This window comes from Pongo pygmaeus, chromosome 8 (genome assembly GCF_028885625.2).
Source record: "Pongo pygmaeus isolate AG05252 chromosome 8, NHGRI_mPonPyg2-v2.0_pri, whole genome shotgun sequence".
Lineage (NCBI taxonomy): Eukaryota > Metazoa > Chordata > Mammalia > Primates > Hominidae > Pongo > Pongo pygmaeus.
This window is the reverse complement of record NC_072381.2, coordinates 47,013,910-47,035,493: the sequence shown is the minus strand read 5'-3', so window position 1 is coordinate 47,035,493 and position 21,584 is coordinate 47,013,910. Positions and strand designations below refer to the sequence as shown.

Sequence of the window (21,584 nt, the reverse complement as noted above, 5' to 3'; positions counted from 1 at the left end):
TCTTCATATGGCAGCAGGAGAGAGAAGCGCAAAACGAAGAGGGGAAAGGCCACTTATAAAACCATCAGATCTCGTGAGAACTCATTCAGTTTCACGAGAACAGCATGTGGGAACCACTCCCATGATGTAATCACCTCCCACTAGGTCCATCCTCCAAAATGAGGGGATTACAATTCAAAATGACATTTGGGTGCAGACACAGAGCCAGACCATATTACAGAGCCAGAAGAGCTGAGCAGTGGGCACTTAGTAAATGTTCATTAAACCAAACCCCTGCACAAGGCCGGCTTCATAGAGGTGCCACCTGTGCAATGGCAAAAGCCCCACACTCAGAGGGGACCTGAACTTGGTTTAATGCTATGTTGTCACTGCCTTCAAATTCTTAACATTTTTTGAACAAATGACTCCATTTTCAGTTCACACCGGGTCCTGCAAATTATGTACCCAGTCCTGCCCCTGAAACAAAGATACGGTTTGTTCATGAAGGGGCTCCCTTGACCCTTCCCTGCGCATCTCACTCCAAGATGCCCTAAGTAAAGGGGAACAAAGAGCTAGGAGAAGGTAGTAGTTGATGATGATATTGGAGGTCCCACCTGATCATGGCTGGCGATGCATATATGTGGGTGGGAGAATTTGGTTGCTCTATCCTGGCAGCCTCCATCCCATGCACAAGGCCTGCACTTTGCCTGTCTGTCCCCCTATGTCCTCTACCTGACTCAGAACAGGAGTGTGGATGGGGGAGGGGAGGCATTGGGCCCAGTGCTCCTGGTCCCAGCTGGAGTTCCCTGTTGATTGGGGAGATTTGGCTCCTCTGACTACTCCTACCCCATCCCCACTAGGACGGGAGTTGGTGAAGGGGACAGGGTGGGAGGCTTAATTAGCAGCCAGGGCCAGGCAGCAGGCAGAGGGGCAAAGATCAGGCTGACTTTTCCTGCTACAGATCTGCTCTCTGGAAGAGGCATTCATGGACTGGCTTAGGCTGTGGCTTGGCTATTTTAGGAATATTCTTAACCCTTCCTGAGTCACTGCTGTCATCAGACTTCTCTCCCAGGGCACAGAGCACCAGACTGTTCCCTCTCCCTGTCCCCTCCTCCCCAGTCCCTGCTTTCCTCCCTGGCAGCTGAGAAGGTCAGAGTTTTCTCAGGGGTGGGGCAAGTTGACTTCTGCCAAGGAAAATTCCCGGGTCCCTGAGCCCCCTTCTTTGTCCTGCCCTGTGACTTTTCCCTCTTCATTGCAGCTCTGGACTCAGCCAAATGGCAGAATGGGCATCACCTCAGCCCTTCTTCTCATCTTATAAAATTGGAACCTCAGACTCTCTCATCTGAAAACAGCTGACCGGCATCCCAAGAGTAAGATGGGAAGCTGTAATCCTGACTTCAAACCTCTGGCACAGCAGGAGCCCCTGCGTGCCTGGCTTTGATGCCCCATAAGGGGCAAGTTTCCACAGCCAGAGCCCCTCATGGGGTTCCCTCTGCCTGTTTTTTCCTCCACTCCAGGTCCTTCCCAGAGTCTGGCTTCTTGGAAAAGCGTAGGCCAGGATATAGGCATTACCTGTGTAAGGCCAAGGGCAGTCCCACTGCGGGCCAGAAGGGCTCAACATCAATATATCTGAAATTCAAGCCATACAGGGGGAAGAGATATTGGCTCAGTGTCAAGGGTTTCTGTGTCCATGCTAGGCTTGCCTGAGCTGGGAGGCCCAGGACATCTGGGCTTTGTGATGCCTTCTGACACTAGGAGTTGGAATTTGCCACCAACTGCTATTGGGAAAGCTTGACTTGGTGATACAGGCATAAGGCGGATGATGCCACACAAATGCCCAAGGGCCTGTGGTGTGCCTGACACTGTCCTGGGCAGTGGGTATAGAGGATCAATAATCATTCTCTTCCTGAGAAAGGAAGCTCTCTTGGGCTGGTTAACCAGGCATCTGGCCACAAGCCTGGGCCAGTGTTGATGGGCTCCAGCAAGTGAGTCATCCCAACTAATTCCCCCTCCTCCAGGTTATCACAACCAGCCCAGCTCCAGAAGTGAAAGAGCTGGCTGCAGATGGGGGTGAGGCCTGATGAAAATGCTTTCACTCCCCTCAAGGGCTGCAGAGGGGGCTCTTGCAAAGGGGGTCATTGAGCTGCAGTTTCTTCTGTCTCCAATCCAGAAAGAGCCTGATGGATTGATAGAGGTGTCCTGGGAAAGATTTTGAGTTCAAAGAGACAATCCCCTCCAGGAACTCCAGAAGAATTTTGTCTGGTGTTTAAAGAGTAAGAAGCTGCTGGGTGTGGCAGCTCACACCTGTAATTGCTGTGCTTTGGGAGCTACAGGCAGGAGGATCACTTGAGGCTAGGAGTTAGAGAACAGTCTGGGTGATACAGTGAGACACTCCCCACTACAAAAAAAGCAAGAAGACCCCTCTCTTTACCCCTACTTGAGAGACATGGCTAGAAGGCAGAAAGCTGGCTGTTGTTGGGGCAGTCTCTCTCTTCAGGCAGAGGTAGGGCTGCTTCCTGGGACAGAGGCATAGATGGTATTTCTGGCTCTGCAGTTCCTGATGAAGACATACTGGGGCACCCAGGCTAACCTTTGGCAAAAGTAGGAGCTGAACTCAGGAGTCCCTGATGCCAGCCTCACTGATGCGATCCCCCCTCTTCTCCCCCATGTGTCTTGCTCCCTAGCTCCCTCCCCACCAGCTTCCAGGCCAAGAGCCCCAGCTGGCTGGTGGAGGATGTGTTGCTCCTCAGCAGCTAGGATTTTTAAGTATTTATAGGAACATGGAACAGATCAGTGGCTGACAGGCCCAGGGAGCGTGCAGGCCCCTTCCCAGAGGTCAGCAGCTTTACTCCCCCTTCCTGCACCCCATCCTGATTTGACGGAACCCAGGATGACAAAGAGGGAGTAGGTGAGCAAGGTATGGGGTGGCAGCCTCCATAGGAGCTCAAAGGATGTATTTGTCCATCTGCCCTGGGCTCAGCTTCCACACTCCGAGTCACTCACATCCCTCCACCCTAGCCGGAGCTCACCTGTGTGCCCACATGACCAAGACCGCACTGACCCCAAATGCACACTGTTTCAACTCTCAACACTTCACTGTCACACTCACGTGTGTACACATATGCTTTCTAAATTCCACAGCCACAGGATGCTCACAGGCTCACACCTTTGCACACATACAGGCTCACTCACAGACCTATGGGTGGCCCAGATCCCGGTCATTCCCCACAGGTCTTAATAAGGGTTCTGGGAGGGAAACTTGTTTCCTGTCTAAGTCAGGGTGGGAGTGTGTGTGTGAGGGGGGGACGAGAGTGAGTGTGAGAGTGCATGTATGTTAGTGTGGGTGTGTATGTGTGTAAGGAGCAGGAGTGACTGGGTCCTGAGTTTAGGGAGTGAGGAAGAGAAAGGAGAGATGGAGACAAGCGTGGACCAAGGGACACTCAGAGCTGACATCCTGGAAGGGAAGCCAGGCTGAGATAAGAGCAAGGCAAAGAAATAGACACCAACAAGGATCAAGTCAGGGCGGGGTAGGGACTGGGGACAGAGCCCGCCCCTATGAGAAGCTGTCACATTGTTGCTTAGGTGGCCTGTGACAGCAGCACCATCTCCAGCTGGAGCCTCCCCTCTCTGGATCTTGTCATTGTAACTTTGCTTTGCTACTTGGGCAGCCAGGAGTGGTGACAGGCAGGGAATATGGTGCCCAGGGCAGCTAGCCATGCCACTCCAGTCCGGCTGCCAACCCACCTGTCACTGCCCATCTCATCACCTGTGGGGGTGGGGATGGGTGCAGATGAAACCAGCGATCAGCTTGGTTACCCTTGCCTCCAGTGCCACAGTGGAGGCTAGGGGAGCAACCGGCCTTCCTCCCCAAAAGGTGGGCAGGGTTAACCGCACTTTGCCCAGGTCACTGAAGCCTGCAGCTGAGCTTGGGGAGAACAGGCCATCTCTGCTCCCAGGCACCCAGGAACTACTGGAGAGAGACAGGAACCAGCCTATGAGACAGGGGCTTAAGGAGGAGGTTGGAGAAGACACGCTTTTGGCATAAACAGGGGGCCCCTCTCTGCGCTCACTGAGCCGGCGGCCTGCGCGGTGCTGAGCCTGCCCCTGGCGGCGTTCGCCTGGGACAGCGCCTGAGCGGTGGCCGATCCCACCTGGATGTCCCGGGCCGGCTCCCACCCCACGCCGTCCACGGCCGCAGTGGGGAGAGGCTCGCGCTGGTCCTTGCCATGCTTGGCTGCTGCCGGGCTCGGGGTCCCGCGTCGCACACACCCCACCAGCCCTGGTCACCGCTCCTGAGGGAACGTCCCGGGGAGCTGTTCCGGGCCCCGACGGCTGCGGGCCCCGGAGCCAAGAGAAGAAACAGGTCCCAGGGCCGACTCCGCAGCAGCATCTCCAGCTTTGTCCGGGAAGCAGAGGCCGCCGCCGGCCACAGTCGTGGGCGAGAAGAACAGCGCGAGGCGGCCGGGGCTCCTGCCGGGCACCCCACGTGCGCGCCGGGCTTCTCCATGACAGCTGCGGCCCGGACTGCCTGGGGCCGGGGACTCCGGCGCGGTCCGGCCGCGAGAAAGGAAGGCGCTGCCCCAGTGGGGAAGGGGCAAAGCTGCGGCTCCGGCCACCCGGCGGGGGCACAGAAACGACCCCGGCGCCGTCTGAGCACCCAGCTCCGTTCCCGCCGCGGCCAGGAGACACCCGAGAGCGCCGGCGGCTGGTGGACCACATGGCCCTGGAACTCACCAGGCGGCCTCGCCGCGCAAAAGCGGGCGGAGCCAGAGACGGGGCTCGGCTAGGCGGCCACGCTCCACCCCCGGGGAGCGGCGGGACTCGGATTTCGCCGCTGGTTTTAAAATTGTGCCTGCGGAGCCCAGGACGCTGGGAGGAGCGTTCTGCGCCCCTCCGGTCGCGGTCTCCGCACTAAACCGACTTCCAGAACCGCCTCTGCTCCCTGGAGGGGCGGAGGGGCGGGCACAGAAGTCCCACCAAGACGCAGGTCCTCAGCCTGGGGCATGCTTGCTATGCTCCGGATGCAGGGGGGGTGCTCCGCATGCAGGGGGGTACTCCGCCTCGCTGCTCCCTGGGGACCGAGGCGTGCGCTGCAGGCTGGAGCTGCGGCTCCGAGGCTTCCAGGAGCCCCGGCCCCGCCGTCGGTGGAGAAACGCTGTGGGCTTCGAGGTCGCGGCTTCCGGAAATCCGGTTACTGAGCAGAGTTGGGGGTCAGGTTCCAAAGGGATAGCGCCCTGGGTTGTAATCACCACCTGGCCCTCCGCTTCCGCAGCCGCGAGTCTAGCGCGGAGCTGTTGGGTGGACCAAGCGGGTGAGGCGCGGGCAGGCAGCGCCTCCGCCTCGTAATCCTCCTCCGACTGGGGCCCAGGGGCTGGCCCCACCTTTCCCTCGGTCACCCACCAACGCCGCTCTCTCGATCCCCAACACCCCTCCAGGCCCAGTTCGCTTCAGAGGCGCGAGACCCGGAAAACAAGGAAGAAGCGAGCTCAGCCTCAATCCCCGTCCCCACCCCACTTTCGGGGCCGCTGCGCTGGAGAATTGAAGGGGGCGGACCCCGGATTAAAGCCGCTCCCTTCCCAGCCTCGCTCCTCTTTCCTTCTGTCCGTGATGATTTCTTTATTGTCAGGCGAGAGCCAGGCTCCCCGCGCTCACGGCACCGGGCGGTTGGGAGCGGGTTCTGGAGCTCACGCCTGGCGTCGGCGGGGGTGACCCCAGCGCCCTCGCCCGTGCAGGGGGAACAGCTGGTTCCCGCCGGGATGGGGAAGCCTGGACGGCGTGGGCTTGGGCGCCTGGCAGGCACGCGGGGCCTCTAAGGCTTGGCCACTGTCACGGGTCCTGTGGTTGTTGCTTCCCCTCTCGCCACGCCCTTCTCCTGGGACGGAGATTCATTCCCTGGCGGGTGTGGGGGACCGGGACGCAGATTCATTCCCTGGCGGGTGTCGGGGACCTGGCGCCCTTGCAGGGACGCCCCCCGGAGTCTGATACGGGGACTTTAAGATCAGACGCTTGGGGGCCGGGCTGGGAAAAACTGGCGGAAAATATTACAACTCTACTCTCAATGCCAGGCTGTTGTAGAAGCTCCTGGGACAAGCCGTGAAGTCGCCGCAGGAGGCTTCCGCGATATGCTAGGCGGCTGCTCAGTCCGCCAAGGTCTTTTCCATTGACTCACAAGCGCCGCCTGGAGGAGAAGGCCGCGCTGGACACGCCGGCGGCTCCTTTGCCAGGGGGAGCACAGCCCGGAGCTGTGGCGTGGCCGCCCTGGGAGCGGCGTGTCGGAGGCTGGGCCTGGGGACCCGAGGTTTGGCGGGGCGCAGGAGCTGGGCTCAGGGTTCTCCAGAGCACTCCCCTGAGCTGACCCGCAAGACTGCCGGGCCAGTAGGCACGGGGCCCGCGCGGTGACCTGCGGTCCCGAGGCTGGAGCAGCCACTGCAAACGCCGCGCTGGCCCCAAACACTGCGTCCTCGAAATGTTTTAATTAAGAATAATTAATAGGGCCGGGAGTGGAGGCTCAAGCTTGAATCCCCAGCACCTGGCGAGGCCGAAGAAGGAGGATCCCTTGAGCCCAGAGGTTCAAGACTAGCCTGGGCAACACAGTCAGACTCCATCCCTACAAAACAAACGAAAATAAAACAAACAAAACGAAATTAGCCGGGCGTGGTGGCGCGGGCCTGTGGTCCCAGCTCCTCGGGAGGCTGACGCAGGAAGATGGCTTGCGACCTGCACTCCAGCCTGGGAGACAGAGCAAGACGCTGTCTCGAAAAATGTGTGTGTCTGGGTAAACGTATAGATTTTAAAACTATTCTGAAGGCGGCCTTTTTAACTTTAAACTGACCACTCTGGAGGAGACCCCTGACCCAGAGCGCTTTCCCTAAAGTTCGGTGTCCAAAGTGCACCTTCCCCTGGTTGGGGTCTCTGCCTTCCGCCAAGCCTTGCCGCCTGCAGATGTGGGCTCCATGGTGTCTCCCGCTCCGCCCCAACTGGAGAACAGTGTAAAGAATTGTCGGCCTGGCGCGGTAGCTCATGCCTGTAATCCCAGCACTTTGGGTGGCTGAGGCGGGCAGATCGCTTGAGGTCAGGAGGTCGACACCAACCTGGCTAAACAAGGTGAAACCCTGTCTCTACTAAAACTACAAAAATTAGCCGGGCGTGGTGGCGGGCGCCTGTAATCCCAGCTACTCAGGAGTCTGAGGCAGCAGAATTGCTTGAATCCGGGAGGCGGAGGTTGTAGTGAGCCGAGATCGCGCCACCGCACTCCAGCCTGGGCAACAAGAGTGAGACTACGTCTCAAAAAAAAAAAAAAAAAAAAAAAAAGAATTGTCAACCAGAGGGAGCGGCAATTCAGAAGCACGCTGAAGCCAAGTCCTCAAGACTAGAAAGCATGAAGCAGGGGAGGCGTTTTGAAAGCGTGAGGACAAAAGACCATGGGCCTGGATGGCTGATTCCGGGATCAGCATGCTAATTTGTTGAGAAGGAGGCCGTGCTGTGCTGCCAGTTATTAATGGGTTTAATCGGTTGATACACAGCCGTACTGGCTTAACCAGTAGCCCAGGGCCCGAGAGGATTTGTAGCTCGTGTCAGAATTTGATTGCAGTTCCTTCCACTTGGCATAAGGAGACACCATCAGCCTGATTGGGAGGGTCATGGTGAGATGGAGCCCGCCGAGGTGGCAGCGCTGAGCTGACCACGCCACGGACCATAGAGCGGGAGCCTTTCCTGCCCCCTTAACCGCAGCTAACATCAAAAGCACTGGTATGGGCTGTCTATCTGCGCTGGAACCTGAGTTGGTCTTTGTAATTACGATTCTTTTGGGTTTATTTTGCCAGTTCATTATCCAGCCCTCTGAAATCAGGCCTCCCAAATTTAGCAGGTGCTGGGGAGGACCCCAGGGAGTGGCTTGTGGAGGCTAGCTGGTGAAACTGCCCTTTCCTTTCTGTTCTATGGGTGTGATGGTGTTTGAGAAATATGGGGCTATGGTTCAGGCGCACTTCACATGTGCAAAGATGGAGAAAGCACTCACCTACACATTTAGGCTCAGAATATTGATGGAAACATTTTGAACGATCAAAAATAAAATGTTATTTTTAAAGTTTCTCTGAGATTTCGCTTAAGTTTTGGTAGATATTCTTAAATTTTAGTGACCTCAGTTTGGGAATTAAGTAAGCCAAATATTGTATCCCTATTATTAGTTATACAGAACTATGCCTTAGGCTTCATTAGAAACTTCTGCTTCAGCTTGACTGACTCATTTTCCATTTCTGGTTGTACAAAATGAACTGACACTTTAATGCTATGGCCACCTTTAAATAAAGTACAATGTGACAAAAAAATACAAATGTTTTCAGAGACATCTGAGGTTACAGCAAATCTATTCTTCGCCTGCTTGCTTGTTCAGAGTTGTAATATTTGCTTTGGTGTAGAGCTGAAGACACAAATTGGTAACCAGTGGAATTATATGGACTCAGACCTATTTATTTTCATCATTTGTTTCACTCATATGCAAATTTATTCTGTACCAGGAAATGTCAATTTAATATATTCTACAGTACACAGTGAATCATGTAAAGTTAGTCAAGTTGTAAATACACTAGAACCATATAAGCTCACAAGAATATATCAGCGCATGATGGGTAAGTGACCTTTCCCTGAGAAAGCGTATCTGTTTAACTTGCATGATCTCACCCTTTAGTGTTTACTTCTTTAGTCTACGTTTGTTTCTCAGTTTTGAGTATAATCGTGATATGAAGAGACAAGTGAAATCACCACAATTTTGTTTTCCAAAATGTGAGACCATGCAAATACTGAAATGAGATTGAATATCCAAAATATCAAACCACAATTATGGCTTTGCTTTACTTTTTGCCTGTTTAAGTGGCATGTGGCCTGCAATAGTTGGTAGGTATTCCTACCACAACCTTGCTTAGAATAGTGGTTGGCTAAATATAAACTTTAGAGATGAAGGTGGTTCTATACCCAGATTTCAATGTGACTGCTATGTCCACTTTACTTCCTTTAAAATACGTATTTTTCTAACTTTTCATTTTCTTTTTCTTCTTGGCTGACTTATTTTGGCTCAGGGATTTTTTTTTTTCCTTATGATCTCAAGAAATTTTTCTCGTGTGAAAAGACATAATCCTGCCAGGTGTGGTGGCTCACGCTTGTAATCCCAGCACTTTGGGAGGCTGAGGTGGGTGGATCACCTGAGGTCAGCAGTTTGAGACCAGCCCGGCCAAAATGATGAAACCTCGTGTCTGCTAAAAATACAAAAAATAGCTGGGCGTGGTGGCAGGTGCCTGTAATCCCAGCTACTCAGGAGGCTGAGGCAGGAGAATCGCTTGAACCCAGGGGGCAGAGGTTGCAGTGAGCTGAGATCACGCCATTGGACTCTAGCTGGGTGACAAGACCGAAACTCTGTCTCAAAAAAAAAAAAAAAAAATTGTAACTTTTCCCATATAAAAAAAATAACACAAGATCTGGAATACAGAGAGAAGCATAAAGCTTTGCAGGTCGTAGATGTAATCTTTCTTCCAGGAAAAATTTCTTTCAGATGTGACCAGAATTGGAAACATATTCCCTGCCGTCAGATAGCACTGGCTTAGGAGATGAATGAGGAGGAGACTGCAGGCTACCTCAAGGATAAGGAGGCAAAAGGCAAGCACAGGGGCGGCATGCACTTGGACTAGGGCTGCTCCTTCCTGGGCAGGTTTCAGAAACTCACTGACAGTTAGAGCTAGAAGCTCCAATAGAGATAAATGCCTGTGTCTTCCAGATGGGAGAACTGACGCTTAGAAAGGCTGAATGACTTGTCTAAGACTTTGGGGCCAGAACAGGGATCTTATTCCAGTATTTCTTGCATGAAACCATTCTACTTTCTACATTTCTAATTTATAACTTTTTAAAGGTCATTTTAAAAAGGAAATAACATAAACATCAAGTCTGGAGGCTAGTGGTGGGATTATTCACATTTATTTTTCCACTTGACATTTCAGGGCAATAGTGATGCTTAAGTAAAACTGAAATTATCCTGGGAATATAAAAAATAATATATCTGTTTACATTTTGGTGTGGGATGAGTAGAATCTTGTTTTCAAATTCCTTGTTTGAAAGGCTATTAAGAAGAATAAATCCTCACCTGACAGTTTTCTAATTCCTTGGTGGTATCCTCTGTCCTTTGGTAACATGTGAAAGTAGAGCACACTTTTCTATTTTTGTTCCTACCGCACCCCTCATAAGGTGAAGCATGCATAGAGCACTCCCAGGGTCAGTGTGAGCCCAGCACCAGCTCAGGCTGCTGATGCTCCAGAGTTGGATTTCACCTTCCACTTAAAGGGCAGCCACAGGTAGATGTGCCCATCACAACCAACTCTGTGTGTTCATAATCTCTGTTTATTTTACAAGTGGTTTCCACACAAAAAATAGCACAATGTTTCTCAGAAGACAACTACATACAAATCAGCATACTTAAATTCACAGCAAATATTCAGACAATTGATGAAAATACTTACCCAAACAATAATTGTAGACTGTGCCTTCTGAATATATTTTTCATAAACTTGGAGTAAGGAATCCTCACAGGCACTGAACAATTCAAAAAATGCAAAGCTGTTTGTTAGAATACTGGTGCTTTCGGGTGGAAACTCTCATCCATATCCTGGTAAGGGTTGAAGTTGCACAGGTGTTTTCATTTGTCAAAGCCCAGAAAACCATAAGCTTTAGATTTGTGAATTATGTTGTATTATATGCAAACTTTCTTTTTAAAAATGAGCTGTAAGTGGTCTCCCAGACAGTAGCTCAGCCTCCAGGACTCTCTTCCAGCATGGCCAAAGACACCTCTTCACACAAGATGGTAGCAACAAATCACAGGGGCAATCACACCAAATTCACAGAAGATCAATTGAAAATCCTCATCAATACCTTCAATCAAAAATCTTACCCAGGTTATGCTACGAAACAAAAACTTGCTTTAGAAATCAATACAGAAGAGTCCAGAATGCTTGTTTAATGTTTCTAGGACTTTTCAGTGGATTAGTCTAAAAGATAAGTGTATTTTTTAAATTTTTAATAAAAACTTATAATTTTTAAGTAAACCTTTCTGTTAACAGTCTTGATTAGAGGATTTTAATTATGCTCAGAGATAATACATCTGTATCTTCTTCTATTTCATTTGAAAAGTACCAGTTTTCAATGTCACACCCATATGAGGCAGAGTCTAGCTCTGTCGCCCAGGCTGGAGTGCAGTGGCGTGATCTTGGCTCACTGCAATCTCCAACTCCCAGGTTCAAGCAATTCCCTACCTCAGCCTCCAGAGTAGCTGGGATTACAGGACACACCACCACACCTGGCTATTTTTTTGTATTTTTAGTAGAGATGGTGTTTCACCATCTTGGCCAGGCTGGTCTTGAACTCCTGACCTCATGATCCACCCACCTCCATCTCCATCTCCCAAAGTGCTGGGATTATAGGCATGAGCCACCGCGCCTGGCCTTTTTTTTTTTTTTTTTTGAGACGGAGTCTCGCTCTGTCACCCAGAATTGAAGAGCTAGGCACAGATTCCAGAAAAGACCAGAACCTGACTTTAGATTCAAGCCACAGCCATGGGCAAGATCAACCTGGTGTGGAATTTCAAAGTAGAGAAGCCAGACGGTGTCATACCACCTATAGCGCCTCTCAATTACACACTCTCATCAAGGCATTTATGATAAACCCATACCCTGGGATTGATTCCAGAGAACAACTTGCTGAAGAAATTGGTGCTCCAAAGTCAAGAGTCCAAATTTGGTTCCAAAATCAAAGATCTAGATTTCATCTCCACAGAAAAAGAGAAACTGTTGTGTTCTTAGAACAAGAAGACCAGGGGCAAGATTTCTGAGGGACTTCAAGGTACAGAAGACACACAAAATGGCACCAACCTCACTACCACTCTCATTTCTCTAGAGCCAGAGCATGGTGAACACAGTCAAGTTCAGTGTATTTGGTATTATCAACTTAGGCCCCAACTGTCTCTCACAGTCTTCCTAGGAATCTATCCTTTTGCTGAAAGTGCAAGTTAAGCCTTCTGAAGATGGTAAAGAACTTGGCCAGGTGTGGTGGCTCACGCTTGTAATCTCAGCACTTTGGGAGACTGAGGCAGGAAGATTGCTTGAGCCCAGGAGTTTGAAACCAGTTTGGGCAGCACAGTAAGACCCTGTCTGTATTATAAAAAACAAAATAAATAAAAAGGACTGTAGGAGGCTGAGACAGGTACAGGAGGCACCGCACTACTCTCCTGACACAGCCTGGATCCAGAGTTCGGCAGAACTTGAGACAATGAAAATAAACTTAGTAATAATCATTTTTCAATCATCATGGTAATTATTGATTTGGACAAAAATCAGTTAACCTCAAAATCTTAAAGTGACACTGCTCTGCCTATGGAGTAGCCTTTCTTTTATTCCTTTAGTTTCTTAATAAATTTTCTTTCACTTAAAAAAAAACCTTATAGTTTGACGAAGAATGAGATATATACCTCATCTAAAAGAACCTTCTCACACACACTTATTAATTACAAAAGGAAAATCCGTAATTTTGCAGTGAAGAAATATGGCCAACTCCACCTTAACCAAGTGGCTGGAAGTCACTGCACCAGTAACGGCACAAACCAATGTGAGACGCTTCCTGATGCAATACACTAAAAAGGGCACAGTCTTTTCTGCATGTTGCTGACAAAAAGTGGGTAAGCTGAAACTGAAAGTAATAATTAGGCAATGTCAAGCAAACACAAATTCAGGTTGACAGTCTGCAAAGTAACATCCATGTACTCTTCAGCAATGGATTGATCCTAGCTACTCAGGAATCTGAGGCGGGAGGATTGTTTGAGGCCAGGAGTTCCAGATCAGCTTGGGCAACATGATGAGACCCCATCTCTACAAACATCTTTTTAAAAATGAGCCGGGCAGGGAGCGGTGGCTCACTCCTGTAATCCCAGCACTTTGGGAGGCCGAGGTGGGCGGATTACGAGGTCAGGAGCTCAAGACCGTCCTGGTTAACACGGTGAAACGCCGTCTCTACTAAAAATTCAAAAAATTAGCCGGGCATGGTGGCGGGCGCCTGGAGTCCCAGCTACTCGGGAGGCTGAGGCAGGAGAATTGCTTGAACCCAGGAGGTGGAGCTTGCAGTGAGCCGAGATTGCGCCACTGCACTCCAGCCTGGGTGACAGAGCAAGACTCTGTCTCAAAAACAAAACAAAACAAAACAAAACAAACCCACGTGTGGTAGCATGCATCTGTAGCCTCAGCTACTCAGGAGCCTGAGGCAGGAGGATAGTTTGGACACAGGAGATCGAGGCTGCAGTGAGCTATGATCGTGCTACTGCACTCCAGCCTGGGCGACACAGCACTTTTCTGTTTCCAAACAACAACAAGAAAACAAAAAAATGGATGGAATAATGACAATAAAAATGGAGAAAAAGTAGGCTGACTCAGGAAATGCTTAGAAAGTGCAGCCATACCTCAAAGATATTGTGGATTTGGTTCCAGACCACCACAATAAAGCAAATATTGCTATAAAGTGAGTCAAACAAATTGTTTTGTTTCCTTGTGGATATAAAGTTATATTGACTGGGTGTGATGGCTCATGCCTATAATCCCAGTACTTCAGGAGATGGAGGCGGGAGGATCACTTGAGGTGGAGGTTGCAGTGAGCCGAGATCACGCGACTGCCCTCCAGCCTGGGCGGCAGAGTGACATTCAGTCTCAAAAAAAAAAAAAAAAAAAAATTAGCCAGGCGTGGTGGTAAGTGCCTGTAATCCCATTTACTAAGGAGGCTGAGGCAGAGAATTGCTTCAACCCGGGAGGTGGAGGTTGCAGTGAGCCGAGATCACGCCACTGCACTCCAGCCTGGGCAACAGAGTGAGACTGGGTCTTAAAAAAAAAAAAAAAAAAAAAAAAGAAGGCCAGGCGCAGTGGCTCATACCTGTAATCCTAGCACTTTGGGAGACTGAGGCAGGTGGATCACGAGGTCAGGAGTTCAAGACCAGCCTGGCGAAGATGGCGAAACTCCATCTCTACTAAAAATACAAAAAATAGCCAGGTGTGGTGGCATATGCCTGTAATCCCAGCTACTCTGGAGGCTGAGGTAGGGAATTGCTTGAACCTGGGAGTTGGAGATTGCAGTGAGCCGAGATCACGCCACTGCACTCCAGCCTGGGCGACAGAGCTAGACTCTGCCTCATTATGGGTGTGACATTGAAAACTGGTACTTTTCAAATGAAATAGAAGAAGATACAGATGTGTTATCTCTGAGCATAATTAAAATCCTCTAATCAAGACTGTTAACAGAAAGGTTTACTTAAAAATTATAATTTTTTATTAAAAAATGCACTTATCTTTTAGACTAATCCACTGAAAAGTCCTAGAAGCATTAAGCACAACAGAAGCAGAAAGCTCCTTGGTGCCATAACTTTGGATTCTCCATATCATCACTCTCTAAAAGGAACCAAAGCTTCTTGGAGAAATGGCTGCAGGCAGGCAATGTGCAAAATCAGTCTAGAGCATCTTGTCATACTGGAAAGCAAGGGCACTTTTATATCCCCCAGGGTCATGTCCATAGGATCCGAGAGGCAACTTGAAGGAGGTCCCACTATCCAAACATGAACTAATATAAGCATCAATAATAATGATGACCACAAGCCAGGCATGGTGGTTCACACCTGTAAGCCCAACACTTTGGGAAGCTAAAGCTGATGGATTGCTTTAGCCCAGGTGTTCAAGACAAGCCTGGGCAACATGGTAAAACCCTCTGTCTGCCAAAAATAGAAAACAAAAAAATTAGGCAGGCATAGTAGCATGTGCCTGTAGTCCCAGCTACCTGAGAGGCTGAGGTGGCAGAGTCACCTAAGCCCAGGAGTCTGAGGTTGCAGTGAGCTTTGATTATGCCACTGCAGTCCAGCCTGGGCCATAAAGCAAGATTCATCTCAAAAAAACCCAAACAAACAAAAATAATGATGATGATGATGATGATGATGATGATGATGATGATGATGACTGCAATGAGCAGGTGCACACCTGATGTTTAAATCATCAAGCTTATGATGATATTAAAGCATGCAGTCAATAGAAAAAATACATCATCCAGATATTGGAATTAGCATTAAAAGACTACAGTACTCCCCCTTTATCTGTGGGGCATACTTTGGAAGACCTCCGTGGATCTCTTAAACATGGATAATACCGAATCCTACCTTAGCACTTACCACACACTGTGGTTGTAACTTTTGCAGTTTGAGGTACAAAAGCAAAACTAGCAAGAATTTATTTTTCCTTTTCCACAATTTTACAAATAAAAGATTAATTCTTACCCTAGATGTTAGCAACCTCAGCATATTTTTTTTCCTCATTAAGTGGAAAACTTTCAGCTTTTCAGTTACTGAAAGCATTTTCAGGTTTCTCTTTTGCATATCTGAATTGCCAGCATCACTACTCTTGCATATTGGGACCATTACGAAATAAAATAAGGGTTACTTGAACACAAACACTGCTATACTAAGCTAGGTCCATCTGATAACTTAGATGGCTCCAAGTGTCTAACGAGCAGGAAGCAGGAAGTGTGGATCTGCCGAGCAAAGGGATATGTTGCATCCTGAACCGGATACAGCAGAATGGCGGGAGGTTGCATCACATTTCTCAGAACAGTGCATGACTTAAAACTTATAAACTGTTTACTTCTGGAGTTTTATATTTAATATTTTTTGACTGTGGGTGACTGAAAGTGAGGAAAGTAAAGCCACAAATAAGGGGATACTACTATATTATAGATATGCTCAAGGACTGAAATAATAATAATATTGAGTAAACATATGTGAAATCTCAGCAGAGATAAAAACTTAAAAAAACAAAAATTCTAGTACTTAAAAATACAATATCTTACAGAAAAATTTCATTAGACTCAGAAGAGGCAGGAGAATAATTCCCAACATTAATTTTTAAAAAGTCAACCCATTTTTGGCCAGGGATGGTGGCTTACACCTATAATCCCAGCATTTTGGGAGGCAAAGGCGGGCAGATCATGAGGTCAGGAGATTGAGACCATCCTGCCTAACACAATGAAACCCCGTCTCTACTAAAAATACAAAAAAATTAGCTGAGCATGGTGGCAGGTGCCTGTAGTCCTAGCTACTCGGGAGGCTGAGGCAGGATAATGGTGTGAACCTGGGAGGTGGAGCTTGCAGTGAGCTGAGATCATGCCACTGCACTCCAGCCTGGGTGACAGAGCAAGACTCTCTCTTAAAAAAAAAAAAAAAAAAAAAAAAAATCAACCCATTTTTAATTTCTTCAAGTGCTTTCTAGGATTTTAGGAAACCAGAATACTACTTAGAAAACTGGTAAATAAAAAAGTAACTGATAAATAGAAAATGGTAAATAAAGGGAAAGAATCCCGTATTTATTCTACCTTTTCTCTACAAGCAGTACCTCAGGGTAACCAAAGAGATAATGAAGAAAAGCTATCTACAAAAGTTTTCTATTTAATATATGAAAGAAGAATAATAGAATTAAAATGGCTCAATTTCTTGACCTCTAATTTAATCAATTTTGGAAGTTATCATCCCTGCTGCTCTTGGTTTGGTTCAGCCAGGAAAACAGCCAATTAAGTATTACAGAAATAAACAGTTTAACATAAGAATTAGTGCCTGCATTCTTGTGCATCTAAGCAAAAAAAAAAAATGAAGGTTTGGCAGGTTTCCTATAGAAAGTCAGAAACACAATCACAAATGGCATCAGCTGAAAACACTGATACAGGAGGGAAAGCAGCAGCTCATGATGAGTCCAGGAAACTTCTGTATTCACCAGGATTATGAAGTACACACTCGTGCGAGGTCTATGATGGGGCTATATCTGGATGCTAGAATTGCTGAGAAGAACCTTGTTAAAAGCTCTGAAAGTCTCCATGCCTGGCTGCCAAAAATTGCTGACAGTGACTTTGGCTTTACTTTTATCTTTGGAATTGTGTGTGCATTTTCTCTATTTGCAAATTTTATGAGGATTCATTTAGGGAAGAGAGTTCTAGAATATAGAGTTCTTAGTTTTAGAAAACTGTAGTGGTTGCTGCCAAGTTGGCAAAATAATTCAAAACAGCTGCTAATGTCACAAAAAGAAAGACAACTAGAAATAATGTTTGTGTAGAAAAACATAACGTTGTCTATGAAATATTCTTGAAAAAAATCTAAACAGTTCCTTAAACTTTCATTTTTTTGTAAAAAACACTTAGTTATAAGGGTTAATGGAAGACATCCTAAAACTCTTCCGTTGTGGGAACTCAGGGACCCCGAATGGAGGGACCAGCTGGAGTTGTGGCAGAGGAACATAAATTTGAAGATTTCATTTTAATATGGACATTTATCAGTTCCCATATAATACTTTTATAATTCTTATGCCTGTCTTTAATCTCTTAAGCCTGTTATCTTCGTAAGCTGAGGATGTACATCACCTCAGGACCACTGTGATAATTGTGTTAACTGTACAAATTGATTGTAAAACATGCGTGTTTGAACAATATGAAATCAGTGCACCTTGAAAAAGAACAGAATAACAGCGATTTTTAGGGAACAAGGGAAGACAACCATAAGGTCTGACTGCCTGTGGGGTTGGGCAAAAAGAGCCATATTTTTCTTCTTGCAGAGAGCCTATAAATGGATGTGCAAGTAGGGAAGATATCGCTAAATTCTTTTCCTAGCAAGGAATATTATTAATACTCTGGGAAAGGAATGCATTCCTGGGGGGAGGTCTATAAATGGTCGCTCTGGGAATGTCTCTCTTATGCTGTTGAGATAAGGACTGAGATAAGCCCTGGTCTCCTGCAGTACCCTCAGGCTTACTAGGGTGGGGAAAATCTCTGCCCTGGTAAATTTGAGGTCAGACCAGTTCTCTGCTCTTGAACCCTGTTTTCTGTTGTTTAAGATGTTTATCAAGACAATACGTGCACTGCTGAACATAGACCCTTATCAGTGGTTCTGCTTTTGCCTTTTGTCCTGTTCCCTCAAAAGCATGTGAACTTGTTAGTAGTTCTGCTTTTTGCCCTTTGAAGCATGTGATCTTTGTACCTACTCCCTGTTCTTACACCCCCTCCCCTTTTGAAAACCTTAATAAAAACTTGCTGGTCTGAGACTCAGGTGGGCATCACGGTCCTACCAATATGTGATGTCACCCCTGGTGGCCCAGCTGTAAAATTCCTCTCTTTATACTGTCTCTCTTTATTTCTCAGCTGGCCGACACTTATGGAAAATAGAAAGAACCTACGCTGAAATATTGGGGGCAGGTTCCACCAGTGCAGATTCTCATATTCTGGTGATTAAGATGGGAGCATCTGTGGGGGTGTCCATTTCACACAGAGTAAAAGCCCAAGTTCTGACAATGTCCTACTAGTTCCCATGTGAACCAGACCCCACTTCCTGTATAAGCTCATTGGTTAAAACTCTTTCCCTTTCACTCACTCTGTTCCAGGTACACCGGCCTTGCTCTTCCTCAACACAAGCCCACCCAGGACGTTTGCACTTACTGTTCTCTCTGTCAGGAGACCTCCCTCCTTCCTTTAAGTCTCTGCATAAAGGGCACCACCCTATGAGTGAGGGTTTCTCTGATTACCCCTTCCCCAGCTGGACACTCCCTTCCATGCTCAATTTTTTCCCAGAGCTCTTAATATCACATGTCTGTCATTCATATTCTCTCTTTCTCTCTCTCTTTCTTTCTTCTGTCCTCTCCCACTAGAACATCATCAATAATGGGTGTACTGTCTCTTGTCATAATCCTTAGCAAATACCAGAGGCTCAACAAACAGTTGTTGAATAAGTGAATCTTACTTTACTGGAAAAGCAAGTTCCTTGGACTCAAAGATCTGCCCTAAAGTAGGAACTTAACCTGAATAAATAAATGAATGAATGGGTACGTGAGAGACTCAACTTACATCTCATTTTTGATAGGTGTATAGACTAATATGAAAGCAAGTGCTTTACTACTTAGAAATCAGACATAACAGTTTAAGTAGCTTATTCAAGGACATACAATAAAGGGAAAGTAATACAGTCACATATTAAAACTCCAGCTAAGCCCCTGACTTTATTTTGCTGTGTCCCTGCATGTTCTCAGACCTGACAAATCAGAACTCATCTAGATTCTCTTGCTTGGCTGAAATACTAGTACCAAAAAGATTACAAGTTAATAAACTCTGGATTTATTATGAAAGGAAATTTCACAGAAATCTCAAAAGCATTTATCTTGTATATTCAGATATGTAAAAAATATACAGGGAGATATCATCATCCATGCTTTAAAACACCCCCAGAAGCAAACTTGCAGCAAAAACTTCATGTGCATCATCAGTGCCCGGCACTGCCCATCAGCCAGCCCAGAGCAGCATCCAGATGGTCACCTCAGGTGTTGGGGACACAAAGAAACAAAAGACGTTCCCATCAGGGGTCATGTTTGTTGAGGGGAAAGAGACATGGGGACAATGCAACTGACTTGGAATGGGACAGCAATTTGTCTTCCAGAGGACATCTCAGCTGCATTTTGCAAAGTGTTATGCTACCCTTGCTCACACACCAGCAAAGCCCATGCCAACTCACCATCCAGCAACATCTCTCTGCCTGCTTTTTTTGGGGGTGTGTGCCGGGGTTGTGTTTTGTTCAAACTTGAAAACTGCATTTCTAGGAATCCTTTTACTAGCATATGGGTGGGAAAGAGGACCTCACCGTGATCAGGAAGCTGGACCCAGAGGAGGGACTGCCAGGTTCAAATCTCACCTCTGTGACTCACTAGCTGTGTCCCCCACAGACATGTCACCAACCAACCCTCTCTACACCTCAATGTCCTCACCTGTAAAAAGTCTGCTTATAATTCTTATGATAATTGTAGGCGATATTGCAGGAAAAACACTTATCTTAGTGCCTTGCAATTCCAGGCCTTAATACATACTACCTATTATTATAATAGTTGTTACTATATTAGTATTATAATAATGTTGACTTTTTAAAAAAAATCACTATTCAAAAATAAATAGTACATTTGTCTTCATCTTGAGTTTAGCTTGTGACAGTGACTTCTAAAGGTTTATCATTTACTTACAACTAAGTGTTTGCCTGTAATCAGGAAAACCTGCTATCAGGCAAATGTTAAGATTAAGCTTTTTTACATATGTCTGGCAAAAATAAAGTCATTTAAAGCCTGCCCCCTCAATTCTACACCTGAATAAAAATGTACATGAGTTGTTAATGGAAAGCTTAACAGAAATGTTGAACAAAGATTACCTCATATAGTATTTAAATAAGATAAGCAAAATGAGTAACATTTTAAAATATATACATAGGCACATGTAGGTTCAACTAGACATTTTTCTGGCAAATTACTGTCTGATAAAATGATTGTTTAATCTAATATCCTACATTGCCTCACTGCTTGAAAAATGAAATAAGATCAAATGACATCAAAATATAAGTTTATTTTTCTGTTTCTACTAACCATGCTAACCAAGGACATATGTCAGAGGCATTAAGTGAGCTTTACACCAAGTTACACAAGAATTCACCTCACACATGGAGATCCTGATTTAGTAGGCTGGGGAGGAAGCAAGTATTTGAGTTCTGTAGAAGCTCCCCAGCTGTTACTAATGATAACATCTGTGGTTATTAACCACTGTGCAAGATTGCTCTCTTTTTTTTTCCCCCTTTCAACAGGGTCTTGTTCTGTCACCCAGGCTGGAGTGCAGTGGCACAATCATGGCTCACTGCAGCTTTGACCTCCCAGGCTTAGGTGATCCTCTCACCTCAGCCTCCTGAGTAGCTGGGACTACAGGCATGCACCACAATGCCCAGCTAATTTTTTGTACTTTTTGTAGAGATGGAGTTTCACCATGTTGCCCAGGCTGGTCTCAAACTCCTGGGCTCAAGCAACCCACCCGCTTCAGCCTCCCAAAGTGCTGAGATTACAAGTGTGAGCCACCGTGTCCAGCCCAAGATCTCTCCTTTGACAAGAAGCTTTTTGCCTTGAAGTTGTTTGCAAAAAGTGTTTCTTGATTCTGCAACCCTGCTCCCAAAACAAAACTTGACTGCTTGCAACTCAATAAAGAGAAATGTTGAGTTGCTCCTCAGCCCTTAAAAATAATTAAATAAACCTCTGGTCTTTTAACACTAACAAGAGAGTTAAGGGAAATGGGAAGGGAGGAGGCTGGACTTTCCATCTGTTCCATGAAATCATGTGACTGCCTTCCCTTTAGACTAATAAGGCTGCCAACAGAACTCTGAGTGCTGATGGGCACGCTCTGTGTCTCAGTCTTCCTATGCGCAACCATTAACCCTATCAGCCTGCTCATAACCTTCCTAACCTCTTGCCATCCAAGGTCCTTGCCTCTTTCATTCATTCAGTCAATGTTTTCTGAGCAAGTACTGCACCCCAGGGAACAAATGCGAAAATGCCCCTGCCCTCCTGGTGCTTGCATTCTAATTTCTAACAAATGGGCTCTTTAAACTGCCAGACTTGTTTAAAGAACTGCTTCCTTAATGTGTTTCTTAAAAATGATGGTATTTTGGGGCAGAAAAGTAAATAATCACAGTTTGAGAAAACAATGTGGTTCAAAGGATTAAA

General features: G+C 47.0%; 1 pseudogene; it reads left to right on the top strand.

The window, feature by feature from the left end:
- Nucleotides 1-10,792: 10,792 nt before the first annotated feature.
- On the top strand, nt 10,793-11,926 carry LOC129045208 (double homeobox protein A-like; annotated as a pseudogene).
- The last annotated feature ends 9,658 nt before the right edge of the window (nt 11,927-21,584 follow it).